Source organism: Phalacrocorax aristotelis, chromosome 5 (genome assembly GCF_949628215.1).
Source record: "Phalacrocorax aristotelis chromosome 5, bGulAri2.1, whole genome shotgun sequence".
NCBI classification, from domain to species: Eukaryota; Metazoa; Chordata; class Aves; order Suliformes; family Phalacrocoracidae; genus Phalacrocorax; species Phalacrocorax aristotelis.
This window is the reverse complement of record NC_134280.1, coordinates 47,325,610-47,347,077: the sequence shown is the minus strand read 5'-3', so window position 1 is coordinate 47,347,077 and position 21,468 is coordinate 47,325,610. Positions and strand designations below refer to the sequence as shown.

Genomic DNA, 21,468 nt, shown 5'->3' with positions numbered 1-21,468 from the left:
CAGAACCTTGAATATTTCTTTTCCATCTCTGAGCTAGTCTCCACAGAGCACATAACATCTCTAACCGACACAGTGAAAACTACCAGAATTTCTTAACAATTTTCACTTTTGATAAATACAAGAAAGATGAAATACTACTTTTAACAGAGGTGTCGAAATTCTACTGCTAAGGATGGCATGCAGTCTGATGAAAGGGAGATTAGAAACTATTACACAGACACAAAAAGATGAGAGATACCTGAAAGGCTATTATCAGCAATGTTAGAAAAGTTTATTACATTAGAAATTATTATAAAGAACTGTAATGTAACCAGAAACAGAATTCTCAGCATTTTATTGTCACATTCCACACGTGACAATTATGAACATTGGACATTTATTGAATACACTCATTTTTTCAATGGAAGGTAAGAAATAGGAAATATAGCAATCTGTTTTTTATTTCACTATATGATTTAGTAAACACAAAGGGGTTGAAGATGATAGCTCATAACTAGAGGGTTCTCACTAGTTCAACAAAAGATCCATGGCATCTATGTTGTGTATTTTATATATCTCAGATAGAAGGGACTTTTTACTGCCGATTATCTTTTCCAAATGCTCATGGAGACCAAAAATCAAAATCTTCTGGTGACGTAGTTATCAAGAGTGCTGTACTCTTGCTTGAAATTCATGGCTTAAAACCTGTTATCTCTCTAAAATCTCCTCCTCCAAGATGTGGAACTGTATCAGTTTCTTTATAAACCTCTCCTGCATCTAAATTCTGAGGCAGTGTATGTCCTAGTTGGGCTTCTCAGCATGCTTTGGCAATTAAGAATATCACGTTCATAAAGCTATATTTTCATAAATATGTTACATCTGTGCTGACCAGTCAGCTTTCAATTTTCTGTTGAACTCTGTGTCAATATACACAAACTGTAAATATGCAATTTCTCACATGCTTGTGTAATAATAGGTAGCCTCAGAAGTTATCACTGTCAATGATTGTCTGCACTAACGTATGAAAATTTAGAGCCTTAAGCAGTGAGATAATGGGAAAAAAGAGGAAGTAGAAGGCTAAGTGATATGACCAAGGCCATATATGAAGCAGTGAAGTGAGTTTGATTTATGGCAGAGTCAAAAATGGAAGCTTTGATTTTCACCTCCCATTTCTGCAAGATGCCTGCTAGCCTTAACTTGCTATGCATTAAAGCTCTGGTGAAAGTTCATTATCTTCATTTATCTTTTTCCTAATCTTTCATTTGTTGGGTAAACTGGAGATAAGATCAGAAAAAAATATTATACTACTATAGACTATATTACATTATACTGCTATAAATAATCTAAAATGAAGTAATTAGACTAAGTAAAGCCCTTTTAAAAGAATTCAGGAGCTCAATCTCAAAAGAGAATTAAGGAGTTCAGGAGAAATCCTGAATTTTCTCATCAACTTCATTCACTCACATCACAATCTTCTTCGTATTATTTGTTTATATTTGCTTCAAACATAAACAAAATCCTGAAGTCAAGATGTACTTAAGCTGCTGTCTCCACATCCAGTTTTGCAGATTCAGTAAAACAGAAGGTTTATAGGGTTTATGCCACTAAACCCCAACACTTCAGAGCTGTTCCAAGCTCTAGCTGTTTCTGCTCTTTTCCATAGCAGAATAACCCAAATTGTTTCCCAGGGAGAGTGAGGAGAGGTAGATTCTTGAAGCCACTTGAGGACACCATCAGCTTCTTCACAAACAGGGTAATTCAACAGAATGACAGGCATGCAAGTCCACTGCATCTCTAGCGTGTCCTTTGAGAAAGAAGCTGAGATTGCACTTTCTGTCAAAGATGTTTTATTGGAAGAGATAAGTGAGGGAAGTGTTAGGCCATTTGGAGGGTTCAGAAAGCAATATAGCACATTCAGTCAAAGAAGGAAAACTTGACCCTACAATGACCCTAATGCTTACTCCAGTCAATGCAATAATGTTTGCCACAATTCACCTACTAAACTGTCAGGAGAGAAAAAAAAAACAACAGATTTTCTTAATGTCACTGAGGTGATCGGTTTATCTTATAATTCCTTTTGACACTAAACCCAACAGATTAAACAGTAGGAAATGACACAGCAGCCAAATTTCAAACACCTGCTGCCATTTCAGCTGGGTTGCTGAAACCCTCCGGAATCATACATCTGCAACATATGTAACATCCAAAGAATTGCTGCTAGAGTTTCTATTTTACCTGATATACCACAATGGGTTCTTTTTTTCCCATAAAAGAAAAAAATCTTTAGCAAAATGAAGAATACCAGATGTACACTCATACAGGACTTTTTGGGTGATTGTACAAATAGATGTCAGATTCCTTCTCTCTAAACAATGATCTGCAAGGAAAATCAGCCCTAGATACTACTAGTATAAAACTTCTGAGATTCAGCTAAGAAGTGGCAACTTTGTTTGATAAATTTATCACATATATACCACTTCATTCAAAACAAAACAGTAAGAAAACACTCATATTATTACTGTCTTGCACAGTAATTAACCTATAGACAAGGTGAAAAATTAACTCTCTGTAAAGCTGTATTTATAAGTTTGTTAGTAAAAAACTTACGGATAACATAGTAGAAGAGCTCCAGAGGGAATTATAATAATTGAGTATAGTGAAGTGAGACAAATAATCAATACCAAGTTATGATATGTCTGCAAATCCAAGGCAAAAATTAATTGAAATGCTGTCTTTTCAATGTTCTTTTCTACATATTACAAGATCTATGATAGAAACTGTATTTTTTCAAACAATTATAACAGAATCATGTAAGAGAGAGAAAAGACCTTTAACAAACAGGTAGCCTATTTCTGTGTTTTCTTTCCACTATCTGCTAAGTTTAAAATGCAGCTTCCATCTCTAAGTCATATTCTATAATGCATTCACACTCAGATGACACCAAATTGAGTGGGAGTATTGATCTGCTTGAGGGTAGGAAGGCTCTGCAGAGGGATCTGGACAGGCTGGATCAATGGGCCAAGGTCAACTGAATTAGGTGTAACAAGGCCAAGTGCTGGGTCCTGCACTTGGACCAAAACAACCCCATGGAACACTACAGGCTTGGGGAAGAATGGCTGGAAAGCTTCCTGGCAGAGAAGAACCGGGGGGTGTTGGCTGACAGCCGACTGAACATGAGCCAGCCGTGTGCCCAGGTGGCCAAGAAGCCCAACAGCATCCTGGCTTGTATCAGGAATAGTGTGGCCAGCGGGGGTAGGGAAGTGATCGTGCCCCTGTACTCAGCACTGGTGAGGCCACACCTTGAGTATTGTGTTCTATTTTGGACCCCCTCAGTACAAGAAGGACATTGAGTTGCTGGAGCACGTCCAGAGGAAGGCAGCAAAGGTGGTGTAGGGTGCAGAGAGCAGGTCTTATGAGGAGAGGTTGAGGAAACTGGGGTTGTTTTGTCTGGAGAAGAGGAGGCTGTGGGGAGACCTTATTGCTCTCTACAGCTACCTGAAAGGAGGTTGTAGTGAGGTGAGTGTTGGTCTCTTCTCTCAACTAACTAGCAATAGGATGAGAGAAATGGCCTTAAGTTGTGTGAGGGGAGGTTTAGATTAGACATTAGGAAAAATGTCGTTACTGAAAGAGTGGTCAGGCATTGGAACAGGCTGCCCAGAGAGGTGGTGGAATCACCATCTCTGGAGGTGATCAAAAAAGATGTAGATGTGGCACTTTCAGGGCATGTTTTAGGAGGCATGGTGGTGTTGGGTTGATGGTTGGACTTGATGATCCTAGAGGTCTTTTCTAACCTTAATGATTCTATGAAATTCTATTAAATTCTATGAAATTCAGCATGCCTCTCAGCAGGTTGGCCAGACTTCTCCTTGTACAGCATTTCCTACGTTTCAGCTTGAAATCTCATGACCTATATTTTACACCTTTCCAATATATATTGCATGCTTTTTCTTTATCCCTAACCCTATTTTTCAGTCTTCTCTGGTGGTTTAGAGGTCCAGCCTGAACATTACAGGAAACAGTACCTACATAGAGGGGACTGTAAAGAACAGTGGAGACGATGTTTAGTGAAAGAAATAGCAGATTCCCAGTTTTCTACTGTTGGACACTTTCCACTTTCCAGTCCCTCCACATAACCCAAGGATTTCTGTTGGCCTTTGCTCACCATATATTTCCGTCACTCCTCGCATCATACAGATGATTGTTACAAATTTGTCAAAGAAGCTGGTAAGTCAGTAAGACTTCAACTGCTTCAACCTCATATTCTATGTCCTATACTAAAAGGAATTACATATGAGATAAAGTGATAGTTTGTGTGCAATTACATACAGGAAATGAAAATTTAAAGGCAACATAGGAAAATGCAGTTTTATGCATTTTTCATAGAAAAGACAGTGTTTGAGTCTGAAATATGGGATACTTCTTATAATGTTGGTTAACAGCCATAGAAAATAGGCTAAGGGAGAGGAAAGAATTGCCTATTCTAGTGTTTTTAATCTGTTAAGCTACCTGTTAGGCAATTTAACACTACCATAGAATACACAAAGGGAAGGCAAAATAATATTTTAGCTTGGTGACTTTAAACTGCCTGATTCTACATATGTGCTCCTCTACCTTCTTAAGAAGTCATTTTCTTTTTTGAGAGGTATACAACGTTGTTTGGATTCCATAACTCAATTCACAGGGCATTTCTATAGAATATGCTCAACTGGAAAAAGAAAATGTCATCACCAATTTTTATCATTCCTCATGCCTAATTTCACAGATCTGAAATCACATTGAAGGAAGAATGTGAATCTTCAAACTTGTTTGCAGAATGGGCTGGGGGTGTGTGCATGTGTCTTTCCTTTGACATTTGGAGATGTAGCAACAGAATACTCTCCTCAAAACCCCACTGAAGATGGATTTACTTAAGTGATCTATGAACACTCAACAAAGAAAAACCCCTAGTGCCACAAGTTTCATAATACGTATATAACTATGCATTTGAGTGGCACTATTAAAACCAGTGGTCATACCACTAAATATAGAAGTTAAGGATGAAGAGACATTTGCAGTGCAGAGGGTGAGAACTCATAATGGTGTTCCTATAGTTTCTGTATGTGGTTGTATATGGGGGAATCATGTTTTATTTTAATGCCTACTGACAGTGAAAATGTAGCAAAAATATTTCTATATGCTTTTAGAAATGTTTTTGATAATTTCTAGTTATTTTCAAACAAAACAAATGCTAAGGAGTAAATTAAATCACAACATAGTGTAAACACTACCTTCTGGTGATCGTTCACAAGAAGAACCTATTATGTGAGAGAGTATTTATCCCTGTATGAGGTAGGTAGTGGAAACGATCTAACACTTTATTATAAATGTGGCTGTTTGCAAATATTTGCTCTTCCAGGCTGACAAGCTAAAATAGAAGTGTTTTAAGAAGACAATTGGTGCCTAATATCAGGGTTAGTTTTAGAAATTAAACTGTACAGGCTTTCAGTCATTCTTGATTTTTTAAGTGCTATGTATGCAATCTACTTCTTCACCCTTATGTGTAAGCGTTACAAACAACAGTCTCAACTTGGGGAATTTTTACTTGTCTTAATATACTGCTAATTAACACCAACTTTTGATCACCAAGTCAGGTGCGGGGTGGGGGGAACCCACAATCAATTAAGCACTTAAGTAAACACCCTTCCCCCGCTTCCCTAGGTTCATCTTAACTCAAACACATCTCCTCCCTGCTTCCTAGTCTAAGCTTGTTTGTTTCCACTGCAGGTTACTAAAACCATCCCAGTTCCACAGGGAGGTGATAGGCAGAACAGGATGGCAGGGTCACACGCACAATGGTTTCTCTCAAATGCTCTTTGCTTCTTCCTGGTTTCCTCTCCCACACTGCTTTCTGCCCCTTTCCTCAGATGCTTTTTGCTTCTTCAGGTTTTCTGCAGCTCTGTTTCTCAGTGTCCCTGCCACAGCATGGGTCACCCATGTGCCCCAGTCCTTCAAAGGCTGTTCCTGCCCAGCATGGTGCCTCCTTCCAATAACATGCCTCCAGATGGGTGCTCCCACCCCTTCAGCTGCCTGTTTCTTTCTCAAATATGTTTTTGCAGTGGTGCCAGCACAACAGAAAACATTGTGGTTACTTTTGTGCCACAAGTAAACTTGACTGAAAATAAATTAATTAAACTCATCTTTAGGAGAGTAGGAAAAAAGTTTTTCTCTACTTCATGGTTCCTAGGATCACAATAGTAATTTGCATCTCTGCTTCTGCAACATCTACATATAGCAGCAGGAGAAATCCTGTGTATTGTTGTCTCCCTGATGCATTGCACCTGTTGCTACTACCAGGAACGATGAAAGACTGGTAGAATAACTGTGTCCAAGTTTCTTGTGATGCTCTGCACTGAAGAACCACACAAAAAAGATCTCAACATATTGTTGTGGGATTTACTGAAATAAGTGCAAAATAGATTTCTACAAGCAAAGCCAGAGTGGTGACAGAAAGACACTTTTCAGAGCACTAAGGAACCCAAAGTCCATACGGCTTAGCAAGAAGATTGAGAGAATAGGATACGACTCTACACCAGTTTCCACTCAGAAGGGTTAATGCCAATTTAGAACAGACTCTAAGTCCAAATTTACAGAAAAAAGATTTTTCAGACATTCAAAACGATCCATTTGTTGCAACTTGTTGCTTTGAAAAGACATTGTGTACCTAGACATTTCCAGGAGATGGAGGGGGGGCGAGGCAGAAATCAACAACAATGCATACTGAGTGCTGATATGTGTGTTTTGTAATAAAAAGTGTGCACATGTAATCACAAATCAGTGAAGATGCTTGTGGGTGTCTCAGGTTCCAGCTAAACTGTGACCACATCTATGTGCTACTCAAATCCATTTATAATCAGCGGTTCTCAGGATTTAAAAATGGAATCGGGAAGAGGGGACCTGTTTGGAATTCATGCACACAGGTTTTCCTTCATGGTTGACAAGAGATTTTGAAATGGCTTTTGCTAACCAAAATAACAGCTTGAAATGTACTTAACATTTCACTTATTTTTCCATATTTGTAACCTTGGTGCAAACGTTTCATCTCTTAGATTATCTTGTATACTGGGATGCAGTTCATGAAAAATTTGTCTTCTGTGTTGCATACAATATTTGGAGATTATACCACCTGGAATCTATTTATTCAAACACACATGGTGCTGTCTCTCTTTTTAGCCTGTAATACAACTCAGCCTTGCCACTAGCATGAATCATAATTTCTGGGCTTTAGAGAAGCCCATTTACTTCTTTTCCAATATGTTACATACCAAATATTGTGGAAAATGACTGCAAATTCATGGATACCATGAAACCCCACTGCCATTCTAATGGAGTTTCTCTACCAATTTGAACAGGACTTTTGTTTTTATTTTGTATTTTTTATGTTTGTTTCATAAATGCCAGCAATGGTCAAAAGGTCTAGGGACTTTCAGTATCAGAAGCCAAACTTTTGTTACCACTGAGCATCTTTATTGTTTTGCTTACCGTTCAGTTTCACTGTTCTCCAAACAATCCCTCATCAGTGCACTTCCAGAAGAAACCACAAGCCCTGAAATTAGAGAGGTTTTTTCTACAATTACATACAGAAGGTACTTAAAACCCTGTGCACCTTAATGCAAGTCTTTCTTTGGCAGCTTATATAAATTCCCTCTGTTGGGACTGAACATCAAAAGAAATATTTTAAATGCTATCATTGTTTGAAAGCCAAATAACACAAAAATTGCAAACCACATAGAGCTGAATATAATGTACATCATTAGAAACAACAATAATCCATTTATCATCTTTGCCCTTCATTTCATTACAATAGAAAACAATCTGTGATCCTTTTCCAATACTCTGGCATTGTAAAATCCATGCTACAACATTTTATCAGTCCACTCTTGCCTAGCCAACAGTTTTTCAGATCATTGAGTAAAGTTTTGTTTCAAAATTACCAAATACTCAGTATAAAGTAAGAGATTAAAGAATGAAAATCCCCCTCACTGCCACTGCCCCAAAATAAATTTTTTTTCATGCCATTTTTTAAATAATTCTTTCTGTAATTTGTTTCTATTTGTTATGCATTCTTTCTGCCATTGGTTTGTCTGGAAAAGACATTTTAAATCCTGACAATTCTGGCCTCTGTTTGTACATTAAGAATTAATAAAATGTAATAGCTGCACCTCGATCATCCATCTTGCAGCAAGTACAGGACTTTTTGGCCTGGAATATTCCCTTAATGGTTTGGGGTAGGGGGTGTGTGGTTTTTTTCCCTCTCGCCTTTGAATACCTAAGGGCACTTCTGAAAGCAACTTGTGAGAACATTTCAAGGTTAGTTATTTAGGGCTAGCCTTCCTAAAACACCTTTGTTCTCATTTATCCTGTATTTTAATATCTTTTAGTAATAAAAAAAAAGTTAGTGGTAATCAAGATTCTGGCAGAACACACACTACCTACACAGATCGCCAACACCAACCTACAATATCATCCAACTCCTAATGCAAAGTCTTACTAGTAACCTACAACATTTTAACATCCATTTCCTCACTGTGTCACCACATCTGACTGTCACACAATTCAAGCATGTTTAAAGTTATCGTAACTTAACACCCACAATTTCATGGTTACTGCTCCCATCCGATGTCACAAGTCTGAGTGCTTCTTCCTTATTCAGCCCTAGTAGGTCTACCAGAACATCCTTCCTGGTCAGCTTCCTTATCACCTAGATCACGGTTGTCCTCGATGCTCACCAGAGACTTGGACTGTAATGGTATCTTTCCAGTCAAGTCTACAGTAAAGAACAGTGCTTGTGATAATGACAATTACTCTGGTTCCCCAAAAAGAGGCTTCATCTACTTTTTCTTCTTGATCAGATTGCCTACCAAAATGTCACACCAGCTGTGTGTGACAGAGCTCCTGGGAGCTCTTAAGCTCCCAAATGCTCATCATCTATTCTGAAATACAGCTCCAGGATCCTCACTGGACAAAGCACATCTCCTCTCCCTTACCTTCCTGATCCTTTCTAAAGAGCGTGTATCCATCCAAAGCAGCACGCTAATTATGTAATCTATCCTATTACCACTTCGTGATTCCAATGAGATCATAGCTTTGCAAGTGCGCATCGACTTCTCATTTCTCCTGTGAGATTCCCATGCTGCAGGCATTCATGCACAGCATAAATGAAGCTTAATAAAGGTTAATGAAGCTTAATCCTTGCATTTAGGATGAAATAACCATGCAACAAGACAGGCTAGATGCTATCTGGAGAGACAGACAGACAACAGTACTATGTCCTTGTGACGGAGATGACTGAAACCATTCTGGGCTGTGTACAGTAACATTGCTCGCAGTCAGCAAGTTAATGAAAGGGATTATCTCCCTCCATTCAGTATTTTTGAGACCACATCTTCAATAATGTGTTTTATTTTGAGATTCCTAATACAAGACAGACATTGCCATATCAGAACGGGTCACTATTCCAGTAAATCCAGCAAAGGATCCAGCAAGATGTCTTGGGGGCTGGAGCACCCAATGTACCTGAAGATGCTGAGAGAACTGGATTTGTTCAATCCCCATCTCACCTCACCACCACCCCCTGAAAATAAAAAAGCTGATGTGGAATCTTATTGCCATCCTCAACTACGTATTAAGAGGGCAGAGAAGACAGATCCAGAATTATCTTGGAGGTACATGGTGCCAGGGTGAGAGGCAATAGACACAAGCTGCTACAAGGGAAATTCAAAGTAGTTGTAAGGGGAAAAACAACCATTTCACAACAACAGCGATCAAACACTGGAACAGGTGACCAGAGAGGTTGAGGAATTTCTATCTTTGGAGATGTTTAGAATTTAACTGAAAAGACTCAAGAGCAGCTTCATGTAACTAAGCTGGTCCTGCTCCAAGTGGGCAGCCAGACAAGGGCCTCCAGAGGCCCCTTGCTACCTAGATTATTCTTGGGTGTTACTGTATGATATCACTACTGAGATCACTAAAACATATCAGATAGAAGACTTTATTTTTTCTGCTTTGTAGTTTCATGAAGAGTGCCGAATTTCTTTCCCACAAAACAGTGAAAAAGATGCCCAAAATTCAAAATTTCCTGAAGTTCCTATGCATACAATGCCACATTAATTCCCCCTCTGCCAGAATTTTAAAAAAGAAAAAAAAAAAAATCAGGAGCCAAACCCCCCCCAAATCCAAGCACATATATTTCCTTGCTGTTCAAACATCTACTGTGTATTTTTAAAAAAGTGGCAAGATAATTCTCAGTGTACCACTTCCTTAGGACTTCTGCTTCCTGTAGAGCTAAAAAGAAGTAATAATGCTAATGAAAACGCCAACATATATTGTAAGGTTTTTCCCTCTTTTTTTTTTTTAAGAGGGTAAAATGGTTGAGATATTTACCTATCTAGCAAGCAGTCACAAAATATTTTACATCCTCACACCTCAAAGCACTTCACAACTCTATAATAATAGAATAATTCCATTTACTACTGCAGCCAACTCCGAGACAGAACACAGCAGTGGTTTAACAGCACAGATGAACACTGTCAGCCCTTTAGAATAGTAGGTTCATATAAATATCCTATCCATTTAAAAATCATAGCATGTTTTGAGACAAACAGAGTAGAGTTAGCCAAACTTCTAAATAGCAAAGAAACCAGAAATAATATCTCTGTTCTTTGGATGTGTGCTCCTTTGGTTTTTTTTTTGGTTTTTTTTTTTTTTTTTTTTAATGTAGAATCACTAGGAAACATTACTAGGAATACATAAAAGCAGATATATCCTTATTCTGGATTTGAACTGAGTTTAGACAAAATTAATTCCATCTACTGAACTCATACTAAGTTCTGCTTTGAAGACTTTCAGTTAAATCCTGATCCATATTAGACAAACCTACTGAATTTGTTCTGATCGCAGCTCAGAAATAGTCTACTGTTCCACAGAGCTTCTTAATGTTCCTTGAAAGGGGTGAAGCTTAAGTGACATATACCCTTGGTATTTAAACATATAGGGCCCAATCTGTTGCTTAAATATAAACGTCTAATGCTATTTGACATACTCCAGGAGTATAGGAGACACTGTCAGGAGTCTGGCAGATATAACAGGATCTATGGGAGACTCATACCCGTCTGGAAAGGCAGCTGGAGGCTAGATTTAGGGAACTAAATCAAGCTTCCACTGCAAACTCTTAAAAAGCAGCAAGCTGGTGCTAGTTACACGACTTCCTTCCTACAATTTCTGCCCATCTTATCTAGTGATAGAAACAGAAATTATTATGAAAGTGCCAACATAAATATTTCTTTTCTTTTTAGAGACTGGAAGGACTTCCTATAAGCATATCTGTTAAAAGTTACAGATTTTACTGGCAAAGTTCTGGTTAAAAAATGTGTCCTTGACAAATTAAGTCATCAGAATCTTAGTTTGGATCATAATTAGCTGGACATAGTTTTAGAATTAGTAGAAATAGATTAATATCATACCAATATTTGTCATGGGACAGATGTTACAAGCATTAGCTGATAAACTAATCTGGTAAGCATCACTGTTCAAAATTGAGTGCAACCAGACTGAAGATGTATTCGACAGTAGCCACAAGGACTAATATTTCAGTTTAATCATTCTGCAAAGACAGTTGAAGATGGATTAGAACTAATACAAGAATTACAATTAATATTCCCCTCTTTTGTGACAGTTTAAGAGGTTTAAGAGTTAAAGGTTGCTAACTGGAGAAGTACTAGCAGTCCACTGTTCAGCCACAAAGTGAAGAATGAAAGAAAAAGTAGTTTAGGTTTAATTTAGTTGCTACATAAGAATCATCTTTTTGGTTTTCTTTTTTTTGTTTGTTTGGTTTTTTGGCTTGCTTTTCAATATTGTAGAAGAGACAATGTCTGAGTCATCCAACACCTTTTTTCTCCTATTTCTGCCTCTCCACCCCCCGCCCTTTCCCCTAATTTCAGCAGGTATGTCATGAATCCTATCATATTGATAAGAAGGTCAAGGGGTCTGCTACCAGCCCCTAGGTAAATATGTATAAGAAAATAGTGTTACAGAAAGACCAGATAACACAATAAGAAGTTATTCCCACAGACTCACTATACTAACCATCACATGTATTCTACCTGCGAAAACTTCTTTTAGTATGTCACACTTAAGATGCAACATTTTTCTAATAGCCAGAGTGGGTATGAGATACTTTCATACCTCTTTACTGCGCTAGAATATTTCCTAAAATTTAAAATTATGAAAAAAAATAGATTTAGCAATAATCTGTCTTACCTTTGAAATGGGTACATGGCTTGGATAAAAGATTATAAAGATGGAGATACCTTCATTCAAAAAGTATGGTAAAATAGTCACATAGCCATCCATCTTTAGGCAACCAAACTACTTAACCTTAAAACTGTGAGGTTGGTGTTTTTTTCATTTATGGAAAAGTCCTAAAACAACTGGTTTTCCTCCCATAGGCTGTGTTAATTCACTCTAGTAGTAAAAGGCGATTTCATTAAAAGTTATATATCTGTTTAATAAAAATATTGCTCTCTATTTTTCCAGTAAGGTATAGAGATGTCTTTCATGCAGTTCAATCTGAACAAGCTACCTAAGATTTTGTGCTTGATTTTTAAGTTACTTTTAGATGGACATACAAATAAGCAACATGTATATTTTTAAAGGACATGAATGGATTTGCTCATTTTATACTTGGGTATTAGCAGTCAAACTTGATATTAATTCTCTGTGTAAACTCGTATCAAGTACCTCAGCATCACAGCACCTCAACTGCCCTATTTGAAAATGAAAAGAACAAGGGTGTTTAGCTAATTATATTTAGATAGTATTTTAAATGCAAAATGCTGCAAAATGATCACAGAGGCAATACAGTAACTATGTACTGCTGAGTGCACTACCTATTATGTTGTTCAATATGTTCTATCCTTGATTCTAGCAAAAACACATACAACCTAGTGACCTGAGTACCGGGACTGCTTTTTGTAGAAGGCTGTCTTTAGGGAGCAATGTGCCACCAACTCAAAAACTCAGAGCAGTGATTTTGCCTTTGAGAAATGAACATTGTATCATGTCCTTTAATACTGAACACAGAAATTCAGGCTAACTTTGATGTGGTGCAGAGAATAAAACAACAGCTAAGCAAGCAAACCAAAACAACAACCTACCATCAAAGACAAGTTTTCTGGTTTGGGGAAATTTTTAATTAGAAAAGATCTCCGTGAGATCTCAGTGCTGGAGAAGGACACCAGCAGTGTGAACAAAACAGAGCACTGTACAAAGCCCTGAGAAGTTTTCCAGTGAAGATCTGCTGCTGGAGAGCAGCAGGAGAGATGATTCATCCATCCATTGATACCCCTCGGTGCAGCATACGCTGTTCAGTGGGGCCACAAAGCCTCTCTATCTACCTAGGAACTGCATCTGTGTTTGTGCTTTTATCTTCTGCACAAACTCAGACACACACAGAGTAACTGTTCCAATATTCTGACCCAATTCTAGAAGGACTTTCCTTGTAGATTAAATATTTACTAATTAAAACTTAGCATTGCTTTTTTAATTGCTTATTACAGTTTGTCTTCAGCTTAACATGAATTCCACTGAAAGTATTTTTCCTTTAGAAACTTACTCTTTTTCCCTAGAAATATTCTATGTCCTATTAGATTATTTGCTCTGCAGACCATTTTTATAAAGGAATTGAATGTTGTGGGTTTTTTATTATTAACCTGCAAGGCCCTTCCCTCTTTCTCTACAGAATTAATACAGGAAAGAAAGCACTGCTTCGTGTATAAACTGTTTTGAAGGTCTAAAAGTACACTCCAGAATTAGAAAAATAAACTTGATTTTTTCACCTTTTTTTTTTCCAATTTGACCATCCTAAAGCCACAGTGACTTAATAAACAATGCCAGAATTTATATAAAGAATTTAAGTCCAAACTCACTCTTTTAGCAAGGCTAAAAAAAAGCTGGCTAAAACATCTTCTAACATAGTTTTTCTTTCCACCTTGGGCCACGACTGGCTTTGTAATCATTAATCTTGTTAACTTGGTGAGCAATCAAATTAAGAAAAACCAATATTAATTGCAGTGCAGCAGCCAGCCACTATGAGTTACATTATAACAGCACTTTACCAGGGATCTTCTGGTAACTGTAATTAACTGGCAACACCTACAATGCCAGAAACTGTGATTTTCCTATTCAAACTCAGATAACATAAGCTACAAATTCAAATACCAAATTCAAACCAGATATATAAACACTGAGATGTGTTTTTAATCTGAATTCATTTCAAAGTTTTGGATGGTTGTGCACAGCACAAATTTGCTAGGGGCAAGGATGTGTGTATGTTGTTCAGACCAATAAATAAAGTCCACAACAAAGTCAGATTCAGTGAAAGCCCAAAAGTGAAACTTAGTTCAAATTCAACCCTCAGAAGAGAAGTGCAAATTGTCTAACACAGTACAGTAGTATCAGAAGAATATAATTAACACAGTGAAGAGCTCTAGGCTTTCAATCAACTGTTTGCCTCTTGGTTTCCTCATTTATATGGAACAAGCTACTATAACCATCTGGTGCTTAAAAAGAAAAAACAGAGGGATGAAGAATACTTCCTCTTAAAATGCCTATAAATTCTGCAGTAAATTGGTTGTGGAGATGGAGCTTCTTCAATTTATAAACAAGGTTTCAATGGGTCAGGGTTGAGGTACGCTAACTGTTTCAAAAACTTTACATTGCATTTGTATACTCTGTACCTGATCTCCAGATCAGGTTTATCAGGGTCGTTGATTGATAGCTTTCACCAGCACAAAAGTCATCGTAAAAGAAAGGGCAATTCCAGAACTACTGAACCTAACAAAAGAGGAAATTGTAAAGCATACACATCCACGACTGTGGTTGAATGAAGCATCGCTCATCCATGTTGTGAGAACAAACATAGACCATCTGCAGATGGTCTGGTAGGTCTGTCTTTGCTTCTGCCTTTCCAAATTAGCTAAAACCAGTAAAATTTTTAATTCTTGGGCACTGCTGAATTCAAGCACCTTTTCAGCAGATTTCAGATTAGCGGAAGTATGCTGAACACGAGCAAGGCAGAATATGAAATCTTGACCATATAGGATGCTGCTCTCCTACAAAGCCTCCAATATCACAAGGAAAACACCAAGGAAGATAGCCATAATACACAGTGTCGGCACTTAAAAATGTCCTTTTCTTCTTTGAAAATTCCGACAATCCAATAGCCCTCAAAAAAGTTACCAATGAAGAACAAAGCTGTTAAAGTTCACCCCATCCACGGCCTTTTCAAGTGCGTTCTGAAGTGAATTATTAATAGACGAAAACTGAATTACAACATTTGTAAAATAATTCAGCCCTCTGTAACAAGGGGTTCTCTGAGGATTCCTCCAGTTTTGCTTATTAACCTCTGCAAGCAGAAGTAAAGAAAAAATTTCTAGCACTGATCTGAAACAGTTTTTCCCTTTCATATACCTACTTCAGTGGTGACCATATGGTTACAATCCTGTCCTTTTAATCACTTTTTACTCTCCAATATTTGTATGTGTTATTGAAGAGCTGCCATACATCACCCCAGAGGAAGAGCTATGCTTCAGTTCTGGATAATGGACTTGCTGTAGCATAATAATTTTTTACAGCTATTTACCTTATCAGGAAAGCTGTTGAAGACTGACCCCTTCTCAAATACATGACATTTACACCGTATCAGCTTGCTACATCCATTTCTACCATTAATCTCTTCTTTAATAATTTAATTTAAGTGACTTGGACATCAAGAATAAAAGTAAGTTAATGAAATGTGTTGCTCCTGGGATGCTTCCTATATGGAATAGAGATCCACTACTCCACAGGCTTCACCACATTCTCTTTTCAAACCACGCCCTGGCTGGCTGAACCCACAGAGGACTGTAAGACCATTTATATCTGCTATAGTCTGTCTGCCAAAGACTTCTTCTAAACTTCTAAAATCATCAACATATACACTTTTAAGCTAGTCCCAACTGATGATATTTTCAATGAGAGCACTCAGCAGAACAGCTGTATTTACTCATGTTTGTAGCCTTTCTTTTGCTGTTATCTGAGACAAGACCAGCTGACTGAAGGGAAAAATGAAGAAAAATCCTCTCTTTCTCAGAAAAGTAGGCAACTGGAGACAGAGGACAAGATTTTGCATATCAAGATATCAGGGGTTAGAGGAAAAGAGGCAAGCAGACAACAGAAATATACCTGAGAATGCAGAGTTATATGCAGCCTTTTGCTACCAAGCAACCACACTCACAAGCAGCTGTCAAGCATTGTGATAAGAATTATTAGATTTCTCCCTTTTTCCAGAAGGTTAGCTCTTTTCTAGCTAGAATATAGAATTCCTTTTTAAAATATTCCACCTAAATGTATTCATGCTTAATTTCTCCATTTATTTAGCTGCCAACACTGTGTTTTAATAGTTATCTTCCTGTTCTGGCACTTGTGTCTTCATGCATTTAGAGAAAGAAAGTAAATTCCCCTCTCACTTTGCATTTTTCTGCATTAAATATGCCATCTCCTTCCAGATCTCCCTCATAATGGAAGCCACTATTCCTCTCAGTATCGTAGATTATATTGTTTACTCTAATTAGAAATCATCATGTGAATATGGAACAGATAGAAGATGCCTTAACAGTATAAAAATACTACTGAATTGTATTTTCCTACCTCCACTGGGAATTTGTCTTTCACTGCCTAGAATATTTTAAGACTCAGTTTGCCTTTGGTGATCCTGTAATCACCTAAGTCCCACACAATGAAGTGAGAATTCACAGCCCTATTTATACATGCTGGTATTAGCTGGGAAAAAAATGGTAACAGAAAAAGAAAAAAAAAAGGGGGCAAAAAAAAAAAAAAAAAGCATTAACCCTCCGCCAAATACTAAGCAAACAAATCAGACTTTAGGAAGACATTAGAATTTCTAAACATTTCTACCCTTATGAAGAATACACGTCCATAAGGCCATACAACACCTTAAAGCTGATTTCTTGATAAGGATTGCTGGATTTTGCTATATATCAAGCAATTTATTCATACTTCAGATTGTAATGTTACCTTTGCCTACCTCAACAATAAGTGAATAATGATCTCATAAATGAAAAAGAAATATTGGATAGCAATTACCCAGTATCACTAATATTCAGAAGGTGACTGTAAGAATGGTGGAAAGGAATCTATAAACCAGGATTCTTTTAAACTGCCCTAAAAACTGTACGGTACTATGAAGTAAAAGTTTCATTCAGCAAAGATATGAAAGTTGTCTGCTACTGTAACCTACAGCCAATTCAGGTTGCAAGAGAAAAGGTCTATGCTTCAGGAGTTAGGAGGAGCAATGGGAATCATTAGGCTGCTGCTCTTTGGGTCTATTTTGGTTAAAGTAAAGAATCTTTATGGGGTTTTAGCTGTTTCTGTGAAATGCATTTCAGGGTAGTAAGCACCTCCCTAACAGACCGATGTTTGAGGAAGACAACCACCAAAGCAGCATATCACAAACAGCAGAAAGTTCATTTTGTGGTATGCCTAGGGAAAAAAAAAAAAGGCAAAAACTGAAAATATGTTTATGTAAAATTTCCTCTAATTAGAAAAACCTCAATCACAGTTAAGCGCCTCTGAAACAAAGTGGTTGGGAAAGCAGGAAGCCACGCTATCCATGTCTCCAGAGCTCCAAATACCACACCCTTAAAAAAAAAAGAAAAAGGTAGGCCATTTAAAGGACAAAAGCAGATCTACCCTCAGGTGAATAATGCAACCTTGATGAAATTAAAGAATACTTATCAGCTGTCACATAAATTCCTTTCTCAAATTTATTAATAGTGGAGGTTTTTCTGATTCCTCTACTTCATAATTTCACTGTTTTGTTAACAGCATTGTCAAGTTTTATACAGAACCGTGTGAGGAGCATCAACAGATGAAACTGAAAACAGATTTAAATCCAGCCTGACAAGCATTTAGATAGAACCTAAATCTAATCATGTAAAGGACTGCCAACATTCAAGTGCTTGACGTGTATCTGGTCTTTACACACTCCGCTATAGTCTGCATGGGAGATGGCAAGAAACAAGGTGTAGGAAGCCACTGGGAAGCTGCCAGATCTCTGACATTATATCAGCAATTTCCCTCTGAATCAACAGAAGGTTTTTAGTATGCTCCAGATTTGCCTGGAAAAGGGAACATGGCATGAGTATTTATCTGATCAGGTCCTTCAAGTGAAAGACAAAGTGTGGTGATCAAAGAAGGGTGTTGGTGATCTGAAATTAAAAGCAGGGGGACTGCACTTCTTCAACCTGTAAAACAACACAAAGATATCTGCCTTTTAGTATGTTTCCATTAAAACTAACGGAGTTGAACTGTCAGTGGCTCTATATTGCCATCTTATCCACCCACATGGTCTTCCAACTGCAGTATTTGTTTTCAGAGCCACAAAAAAATATGTGAAACGTGAAACAATACTTCAGACATCACAAACCTTAAATGCTAAACACAGCAACTGCTGCAAAAGACTTTTGGGGATTCAGTAAACTGTTTTATTCCAGGTAAGAAACATTATTAATAATTAGTTCAACTCTAAAAAGGTAGAAAGTAATTTGTTACATAAACCTCTATCACTGAGCAAGTCCTGTATCTCTAGAAGTGTTATTGTTTATTTATATTTTTACAAAATATAAACAAGCACATAGCTAAAAAGACATTAGAAGTATTATTCGGATAGAATTTTGTTAGGTTTTCTCAGTTGATTGTCATTCTTATCTTCTTAGGTTCTCCATAATTAAGGTGGTTTTTAAAATTTCTTGCTGATATCCCAAGAAAAAAATTAAGCACCTAGTTAAACTTCATATCTGTGTCTTCTGCACCATAAATGTTGATAAATGCCGGATGGGCAAGTAACCTAGCAACTATTCTGGAAATCAGCCTCAAGAATAAATTTTCTGAGAAACTGGAATATTCAAAGAGGGTAGCCCTCCATTATTTGACACTATTGAACTGTAAATTCTTAGTACATTTTCTTATAAATGTTACAGTGTCTACAAAATATACTCTCTTCCCTCTTTTCTGTTTGAAGATTGTTTAAATGACGGCAAATCACTGCTCTATTTATAAAACTAATGCAACGGGTACTCCTATGTCTCTTGATCTTCGTTGCATTGAAGATTTCTCTATTACCTTTAATAACTTAAACATAAGATCTGTTCTTTTTAGAGATGGGCTTTTTCCAGCTGTTACACTGAGACAGTGCTTCAGGAAACAGGCACTTCTTCAGGCTACCTGGGGCTAACAGCTCTGCAAAAGGGGCATAATTTGAAAACAAATCAACTTTCTATTCTCTTACACCAAGTTCTCACTTTCTGGAAGTGTTAATCCTGCCTAAATATTAGATATTGGAAAATCACTAGTTCATCTTAAAAAACAATATTTGCTGTGGTATATTCTGAAAGGCTTTGTCCGGTTCCATTTTAAAAGAGCCCAGGACAGCAGTCCCACTATATTTCATCTTTCCTGGGTATATAAGCTTGATGGCATCAAACCACTTTTCACCACCAGGACTTAAGTCTTATTTTCTTCATTCTTAACTCTTAGAATTACTATGATTAATATGAATAGAAACTAAAAGGAGGCCGCCCCCCCAAATAATTACTAAGTAGTTTTGCATTATCTGATTTTATTTAGTATTCTGACTTTGTTTTGTATTAAGTTTTGTTTTCCTCACTCTTTTTAGCATTTATTTACAGTTTGTCACAACCAGATGGGAGAAATATTTGCTGACAGTTTCAAAAGCAGTTAGTGCTAACCTACCTTCAGCTGCAAAAGATGCATATCAGTAAAAATCACATGCTTCTTCAGTCAAAATCTCTTCAGAAGGCAGATTCCATTTTTGAGGACGTTTGCAGACCTAACCCTCAAATAACACCATACACAACAATACACACAGTATAGCTTTAACTGTATCCAGTGAAGATACAACTGAGTAGCAGTAATTTAACCTAAAGAGCCGTAACAGGACCTTTTCCTTTAAAAATACAGCACAACTATGTTTTGAACTTGGCTATTACTTTTCACTGACACTACAGACTTCATTTCTAACAGTCTTCTGAGAAAAGTACTGGTTTTCCTACGGAGTTTTAATCAATATTCAAGGTTTTGGACCCTGCCCCTTTTAGACTTCATTTTTTATTGCATCATACAGCAAAGTCTTTACAACAAAACAAACAAAACACAGCAGCTTTGAATAGCACATTTTATGCAAATTGGAACTCTAACTAAACATCTAGAGCTGTACTAGGCAGTATGTGAATTAATGGAACCAACTATAAATAGCAGCCAAAAAAAAAACCAAACCAAAAATCTTTGACAGCTTTGAGAATTCTTAAAGACATTCAGGACTACTTTGACAGTGTTTCTTCAGACTGAAGACACTTGTTTTCAGTAGAACTGCTTGTGTATTGCTTCATAGTCTTATTTTTCAATTTTTTATTTTCAAAATAAGGGGGGAAATAATTTATTTTTCATATGCAGAGAAATTAAAACTGAAAAAAAAAGTTCTTTACTGATATGAATATCCTGGTTTCAGCTGGGACAGAGTTAAATTTCTTTGTAGTAGCTAGTATAGGGCTATGTTTTAGAGTTTTGCTGGAAACAGCCGTGATAATGTGGAGATGTTTTAGTTGTTGCTAAGTAGCGCTTACACCAGTCAAGGACTTTTTCAGCTCCCCGTGCTCTGCTGGGTGCACAAGAAGCTGGGAGGGGAGGGGGCACAGCCAGGACAGCTGACCCCAACTGACCAACGGGATATCCCATACCATATGATGTCATGCTCAGTATATAGAGCTGGAGAAGAAAGAGGAAGGGGGGACATTTGGTGTGATGGCGTTTGTCTTCCCAAGTAACCGTTACGCGTGATGGAGCCCTGCTTTCCTGGAGATGGCTGAGCACCTGCCTGCCCATGGGAAGTAGTGAATGAATTCCTTGTTCTGCTTTGCTTCCGCACGCAGTTTCTGCTTTACCTATTAAACTGTCTTTATCTCAAACCATGAGTTACCTCACTTTTACTCTTTCGATTCTCTCCCCTGTCCACCAGGGGGGAGTGAGCGAGCGGCTCCGTGGTGCTTGGCTGCTGACTGGGGCTAAACCACGACAATGAACTTACTTAGCAAAGAATTAACAGGGAAGTTCAATAGAATGACATGAGACCGGAAGGGATCTTCTGTGCCTTATGGTCCTGTTCTATCCTACCACATTAAACATGTGTAATCCCCCACCAAAACTGTACGGCAAGAGGTAAAATATTTACATGTCTTTTGGGTTCAGATTTTGTCATGTCAGTCTTTTTGAAAAGCTATTGCTTTTGGTCTGAAAGAAATATTCTTTGCTTTGACAGGCTAAACTTATTTAAAGCAAACATATCACAGAATCACAGAATGGTAGGGGTTGGAAGGGACC

At 37.5% G+C, this 21,468-nt stretch overlaps 1 long non-coding RNA gene across 1 annotated transcript in view; it reads right to left on the bottom strand.

Annotated features, from left to right (window-relative positions):
• Positions 1-244: 244 nt before the first annotated feature.
• Positions 245-21,468, bottom strand: part of LOC142057121 (uncharacterized) — a 33,043-nt gene continuing 11,819 nt past the window's right edge. The window contains exons 2-3 of the long non-coding RNA XR_012660551.1: positions 7,498-7,561; positions 245-1,812 (exon numbers count right to left, since the gene is read on the bottom strand). This is a non-coding gene — a long non-coding RNA (uncharacterized LOC142057121). The remainder of the gene's footprint in view (positions 1,813-7,497; positions 7,562-21,468) is intronic.